At 42.0% G+C, this 7,728-nt stretch overlaps 1 long non-coding RNA gene across 1 annotated transcript; it reads right to left on the bottom strand.

Annotated features, from left to right (window-relative positions):
- Window positions 1–4,824: 4,824 nt before the first annotated feature.
- LOC138956622 (uncharacterized) lies at window positions 4,825–7,525 on the bottom strand. The gene is made up of 3 exons (XR_011452726.1): window positions 7,113–7,525; window positions 6,357–6,539; window positions 4,825–4,965 (listed from the first exon to the last, which is right to left on the bottom strand). It is a non-coding gene; the product is annotated as an uncharacterized lncRNA (long non-coding RNA).
- Between the last annotated feature and the right edge of the window lie 203 nt (window positions 7,526–7,728).

Genomic DNA, 7,728 nt, shown 5'->3' on the forward strand with positions numbered 1-7,728 from the left:
TGGAAACCGAAGTTTGGTGGTTTTGAATTGAACCCCAAATGTTTCTCATCACCCTGAAAATATTTCAACACTTTTTTCAGCGTGCTGTCAGAAGCTAACTACTAACCAAATCTTCTTTCAGATCTATTATCAGTCACTGGAGTGAAGACATTGGTGACATTTGTTCAAATAGTTTATTCCATTTAGTACTTCAGAGCAGATAGCATTAGAAAAAAACTAAGGAGGTGCAAATTCGTTTTAGCCGAAGCTTGCAAATACAAAAAACGCATCTTCTTTCAATCAAAAACTTGTAAAATTCAATACAATTGTAATCAATAGTTCATGAGTTCTACGTGTTCGAATCCAGACAGGCAAAGCCAAACTCCGGACAGACGTAACCGTGTCCAAATGAGTTCTTGGTTACTTCCCCTACGCAATGTAACAGTGAAGCCTGTTCTTAGACTTTTCTCACGCTCTCCGATTTACAGCCTCATTATTTCCTGAGACCTCTGCATGGTATCAGTAAAGTTACTTCCATTTTAAGCCTCATCATCATACATTCTTCAGATTTGTGGAAGCATTAAAGACACATCCCTTTGCGTGAAAAGGCTCACCAACTCAGATCTGGACCGCCTTTTACACAGGATAAGAACCCTCCACATGGTCACATACCAAAATTAAACAGCCTTGGCGCTCTCTGTGCACAATTGGATTTGTTTATGAATTCATTTCGTGAAAGTCATTAGTGACATTTGAAGAACTTCAGTAATACAAAAATTCCAATACATCACAACGAGCAATCAGTATGCTAACTGTTGGTATGTGACCAAGCAGAAGGGAAGGGTGGTCATAGGCCTATCCACTGTAAAAGCCTGGTCAGGTTTGAGATGGTGCGCAAAAGTGTTTTCCCCAGAAAGAGTGAAACACTCACCTGAACATCGCTGTCACTGACTGTGGCAGTGTAGGCATTGATGCCACTGGCTATATCTTCTCTCAGAGTTATCCTAGGCTGAGGCGTACAGCCGGTGAAGATTGGAGCATTCAGGTTGTACACCACATTCACCACCACTGTCGCTCGGATCGCCTGCTCTCGTGGTGGGTTGCCTCCATCTCGGATACCCATCTGCCACTGCAAGCAAATAGCATCAACATTAGCAAATATGGTCTAAATGTTTCTTAACTTAGGAATAAATGACAAAACAATGAAACTGGTAAATACCTATGTTTTACCAGAAACAAAAACTGAAAGAAACAGTAAGGCCAGGCATGAATGTTCTGCACAAAAATAGTTTTTTTTAAATCGCAAGAAAATTGAAATTATATCTACTGATGCCAAACGAATGCAAAATTAACAGTTTTAGTCTGTAGCTATAAAGAACATGAAATTGTCCACGGAAATGATGAACACACACACACATACACACACAGACACACACACAGACACACACACACACACACACACAGACACACACACACACACACACACACACGCACGAACAAAATGTATACCAAAATGCAAGTGGACTAACCTCAAACCTCTGGTCTCTGTTCGTATTGTCATAGAGGGGAAGACGTACAGAGATGTCCCCGTTCTGATCAAACTGGAACCAGTTGAGGGCACTGTCCGTATGATTCACAGCAAAGAACACGGTCTGATTGTTCGGCGCCTGTTAAGTTGGGGAAAGCAGAAGATAGGTAAAGATCATTAATATATTACCGCTACAGGTTTACACACAGAAGTTTGCATTTGGACAACGCACACAAAAGCTGCGAGGGAAGATGCACAGGGAAGTAGTGTTTCTTGGATTTCATATTTTCTTGCAATCTGCCTAACAGACAAAGAATGGCATATCTGTAGAATCATAAAAGCGCAACCTGTTTACAATGTCAACATTCAGAAACACATACAACACACATGCTTACACAAACATGATGATGCCTATTAGCATTAAACCACGTCTCCCCACATGTGTACACACATGCCCGCGCTCACATACACTTTCACGCATATATGAACAGAACTATGGCCACATAGACACACACACACCAACAAACACACAGACACAGACACAGACACATACGAACATACACACACGTGCACTGTTGCTTATACATTATCCACACATACGTACCGTGGTATCTGCATCACTTGCACCCAGAGCGATGATTGGTACTGAAAGGTCCTGTGTGGATAGGATATTAACCTCGTAGATAGTGTCTATCCACTGCGGGTCGTGCAAGTTCCTGTTGATGGTGATCCGCACAACTGTCTCGTTGAACAAGCTAGGGGTGCCATCGTCGGAGGCTCGCACGCGCAGCTGCAAATCAGTTGCATCACACCGTTCGGATTGAATCGCTTGGACTTAGTAGTGAGGCACGAGGAAGAAAGTGAGCGCCTGGGCTTAGTTAAGCAGATTGATAATGCACCTTTCTTTGTTAGGGCCTGGATTTTGAATCGTTGGAAAGGACACACACACACACACACACACACACACACAGAAACACACACACGCGCGTGAGCACACGTTCACACACGCGTTCACACACACGTTCAGACACACACACACACACAAACACACATACACACAGGCGCGGGTGCGCACTTCTTGAGAAGAGTTGACTGACCTCGAAGTAGTCCTGCTCAGTGCCAGCCAGAGAGCTGGTCAGTGTGATGCGTCCAGCACTGTCCACAGTAAAGTAGTCTGGTGAGGGTCCGTCGCCTATCAGGGAGTAGGACACAGTCCCGTAGGCCTTGACACAGAAAGTGAAAGATGTTACATTTTAGACTCTGTAATATTGTGAGAGAAGTGAATGAATCGATTACTTCTTCTCACAACAGGACTACTGTGCTAATGTAAAAAAACCAAAAAAACACGAACATACCATTCACCTTTCAGAATGAGCGAGAGAGAGAGAGACAGAGAGAGAGAACACACACACACACACACACACACACACACACACACACACACACACACACACACACACACACACACACACACACACACACACACACACACATGCAAACACACATACACGCACACGCAAACACACATACAACTAACCACTATGTCCTCATCAGTAGCAGTAACTTGGGTGACAGATGTGCCAACCAGCATGTTCTCATCGATTGTTCTCGGGTAGGAATCCACGTTGATGAACTGAGGTGTGTTCTGATTGCGGTTGACGTTCACTGTCAAGTTGACGGCAGCAGTTTGCGGGGTCGATCCGCCATCACGAGCAACTATTTGAAGCTAGAGACAAACATAAGAACATGTTCAAGTCTCCTCATCCCTGAATGAATGATTCACGGCTCATTAATTTTTTTTAATGATTGAAAAAATGTGTTCCTCGTCCCTGAAAGGACGATATTAAGGGTGCAAACATGCCCTATAGTGTAAATCGTGCACAGCAGCAATCGCGACAACAAATAAAAGGAAAGGATTAATGCACAACATGACACCAACAAAACCTTGTCTGGACAGAAATTACAGACTTGCTTTGTTATTCAGTCTTTCTTTGCATGACCTGAGACTGAGAACGGCAAACAGCTCCTTTCCTAATAGTTCCCACGGGGTCTTGTTGCCTCAATAAGATACAGAATTCTTCAAAGACGAATTCAGAAAATAACTGTGTCGGGTTTGTATTGGTGGACTCGCGTGGACGGGAACACGTGTAAAGTTATTTGTCAGCGGAAAAGCGAGAGCATTCACTCTTTCACTACCCAAACAATCCAAACGGAGTTATTTAAAAAACAATCGTCTATTACAGTTCAAGTTTTGACAGTAAAAGCTGAGTGCTGTTTTCTTAACCTCAATGCCAGTGCACATTTTTTAACTTTAAATAGGCAATAACATATTCTGTATTCTGAACTTAATTTAAAGAATACATAACGAATACTAAACTTCTTTTTATATTTAGTCAAGTTTTGACTAAATATTTTAACATCGAGGGGGAATCGAAACGAGGGTCGTGGTGTATGTGCGTGCGTGTGTGTGTCTGTGTGTCTGTGTGTGTGTCTGTGTGTGTGTGTAGAGCGATTCAGACTAAACTACTGGACCGATCTTTATGAAATTTGACATGAGAGTTCCTGGGTATGAAATCCCCGAACGTTTTTTTCATTGTTTTGATAAATGTCTTTGATGACGTCATATCCGGCTTTTCGTGAAAGTTGAGGCGGCACTGTCACGCCCTCATTTTTCAACCAAATTGGTTGAAATTTTGGTCAAGTAATCTTCGACAAAGTTCGGACTTCGGTATTGCATTTCAGCTTGGTGGCTTAAAAATTAATTAATGACTTTGGTCATTAAAAATCGGAAAATTGTAAAAAAAATAAAAATTTATAAAACGATCCAAATTTACGTTCATCTTATTCTCCATCATTTTGTGATTCCAAAAACATATAAATATGTTATATTTGGATTAAAAACAAGCTCTGAAAATTAAATATATAAAAATTATGATCAAAATTAAATTGTCGAAATCAATTTAAAAACACTTTCATCTTATTCCTTGTCGGTTCCTGATTCCAAAAACATATAGATATGATATGTTTGGATTAAAAACACGCTCAGAAAGTTAAAACAAAGAGAGGTACAGAAAAGCGTGCTATCCTTCTTAGCGCAAGTACTACCCCGCTCTTCTTGTCAATTTCACTGCCTTTGCCATGAGCGGTGGACTGACGATGCTACGAGTAGGCAGGCTATACGGTCTTGCTGAAAAATGGCATTGCGTTCAGTTTCATTCTGTGAGTTCGACAGCTACTTGACTAAATATTGTATTTTCGCCTTACGCGACTTGTTATTAACGTCAAACAGCAAAGAAGAGGGTCATACTCACGTTGTATTCTGGTTTTCTGTTGAAATCCGAATACAGGGGCGATCGAACGGAGATGTCGCAGGTATTCACCCCATTTTTGGCCACCTTGAAGTACGCCAGCGTCTCTGCGTCGCCCTCCAGAAAGCACTCCACGTGGTTGTTGGGTGCCTGAGGAAAATTCTCATCTTGCAATATAAATGCGAAATAATCGAAAACAAATTCACACCATTTTCAACTCAAGCGAAGTCTTCGCGGTCTCCAACATGGATCCGTTTTTCAATGAAAAGCTTCAACCCAAAATCACTTTTTATATTTAGTCAAGTTTTGACTAAATATTTTAACGTAGAGGGGGGAATCGAGACTAGGGTCGTGGTGTATGTGCGTGCGTGTGTGTGTGCGTGTGTGTGTGTGTGTGTGTGTGTCTGTGTGTGTGTGTAGAGCGATTCAGACTAAACTACTGGACCGATCTTTATGAAATTTGACATGAGAGTTCCTGGGTATGAAATCCCCATACATTTTTTCATTTTTTTGATAAATGTCTTTGATGACGTCATATCCGGCTTTTCGTGAAAGTTGAGGCGGCACTGTCACGCCCTCATTTTTCAACCAAATTGGTTGAAATTTTGGTCAAGTAATCTTCGACAAAGCTCGGACTTCGGTATTGCATTTCAGCTTGGTGGCTTAAAAATTAATTAATGACTTTGGTCATTAAAAATCGGAAAATTGTAAAAAAAAATAAAAATTTATAAAACGATCCAAATTTACGTTTATCTTATTCTCCATCATTTGCTGATTCCAAAAACATATAAATATGTTATATTTGGATTAAAAACAAGCTCTGAAAATTAAATATATAAAAATTATTATCAAAATTAAATTGTCGAAATCAATTTAAAAACACTTTCATCTTATTCCTTGTCGGTTCCTGATTCCAAAAACATATAGATATGATATGTTTGGATTAAAAAACACGCTCAGAAAGTTAAAACAAAGAGAGGTACAGAAAAGCGTGCTATCCTTCTTAGCGCAACTACTACCCCGCTCTTCTTGTCAATTTCACTGCCTTTGCCATGAGCGGTGGACTGACGATGCTACGAGTATACGGTCTTGCTGAAAAATGACATTGCGTTCAGTTTCATTCTGTGAGTTCGACAGCTACTTGACTAAATATTGTATTTTCGCCTTACGCGACTTGTTTTCTTTTCTTGACACAGTAAGTAAGGTCTGCTTTCGCGAGGAAATACTGGTTGTGTCCTGCGTGTACAGAACACTTGACGCAGTTAGTAAGGTTTGCTTTCGCGAGGAAATACTGGTTGTGTCCTGCGTGTACACACACACACACACACACAAGCACACACAAACACACACACACACACACACACACACACACACACACACACACACACACACACACACACGCGCACGCACACACACACACACAAACACACACACACACACACACACACACGCGCACGCACGCACGCACGCACGCACGCACTCAAACACACACTCCCCCACCCCCAACACACATACACACACAACGAGTCAGAAATGCTAACCTGCAGGTCCTGGTCTGTCACAGAAACGGTCAGAATGGGAACGTCCAGCTGCTGTGTCTCGTTGACCGTGATGGTGACACTGGAGGGGCCAAGAAACGTTGGCGGATACACGTTGCGCCTGAAAGGGAGGAGAAGCGTCTGACGAGCGGACTCCCCTGCACCGTCCTCAACCACAACTTCCAGCTGAGAAAAATGAGAAGCAAGATTATTTCTGCATGTGCTAGAGGAACGGGTGTTGGTTACAAACGGAATGATCTATAACTAATGTTGTCTTCGTTGGTTTTCATGAACCATGCTTAGGCTGTGTATTAAACATAGCATAAAGTTAATGACTATATAAAGAGCAGACGTCGTTGTCAAATATCATCATCATCATCATCATCATCATCATCATCATCATCATCATCATCATCGTCGTCGTCGTCGTCGTCGTCGTCGTCGTCGTCAATAACAACAACGCTATCGTCGTCGTCATCAGATAATATATCCATTCGCTTCTCTTTTGTTTTACTTCGACAAGTGATGAAAAAATGAGATGTCGGCTGCAACCCCATGACACCAAATTCTAAGCACCCTTGCATGCACGCAGATTTTCCCCGGAACCAGTGTTTAGTTGACATGGCTTTACAAAGAAGCAAACACACACTCCTGTTAATCACCCACATCCACCCTCTCTCTTTCATATGAAATCTACACACAGATGTAGAACGAACATGAGTCATCCCAACCTTAAAAGTAGCGCTTGAAAAATCTCACCCTGTATTCTGTGTTAGAATCACCGGTCAGTCCCGCCCTATCAGTGATAGTGATTGAGGCACCTGTCACAACACCATCAGTTCCCACGTTGTTGCTGACTTGGAAGAATCGTGTCGCTGTGCTGTCGCCATCCAGCCTGTAGTTTGTGACCCGGAACTCTGACTGTAAGATGTATATAAAATGTGTTCATGTCAAGAGCATTTGCAAAAGGGTAAAACATCAAGTTTTATGATTATCAACCAGACCATGGACTGCATCGTATGCTTGTGATTTACTGAGTTGATCGTAAAGAGCAGGCTTTACTTTCGAACAAAATAATAACATTCTGATTATCTTTGGGTTGGGGTTGCAGTACTGACATGGTTACCAAGCAATTCTACACCAACTGTGTTTCTTGATAACATTTCTGTAAATCGGTTGATTGGTCGAAAAATGTAAATAAAATCCGAAAAAAATGACTCATCCACTCGCTTACCTCCTTCCATATCCTCAACCCTAGCCCACCCCTCGCCCACCCCCACTCTCTGAAAAAACAGACAGAGAGATGGAGCGAGATAGAGAGAGAGAGAGAGAGATGGAGCGAGATAGAGAGAGAGAGAGAGAGAGAGAGATGGAG

This window comes from Littorina saxatilis, linkage group LG2 (assembly GCF_037325665.1).
Source record: "Littorina saxatilis isolate snail1 linkage group LG2, US_GU_Lsax_2.0, whole genome shotgun sequence".
In the NCBI taxonomy this organism is placed as follows: Eukaryota; Metazoa; Mollusca; class Gastropoda; order Littorinimorpha; family Littorinidae; genus Littorina; species Littorina saxatilis.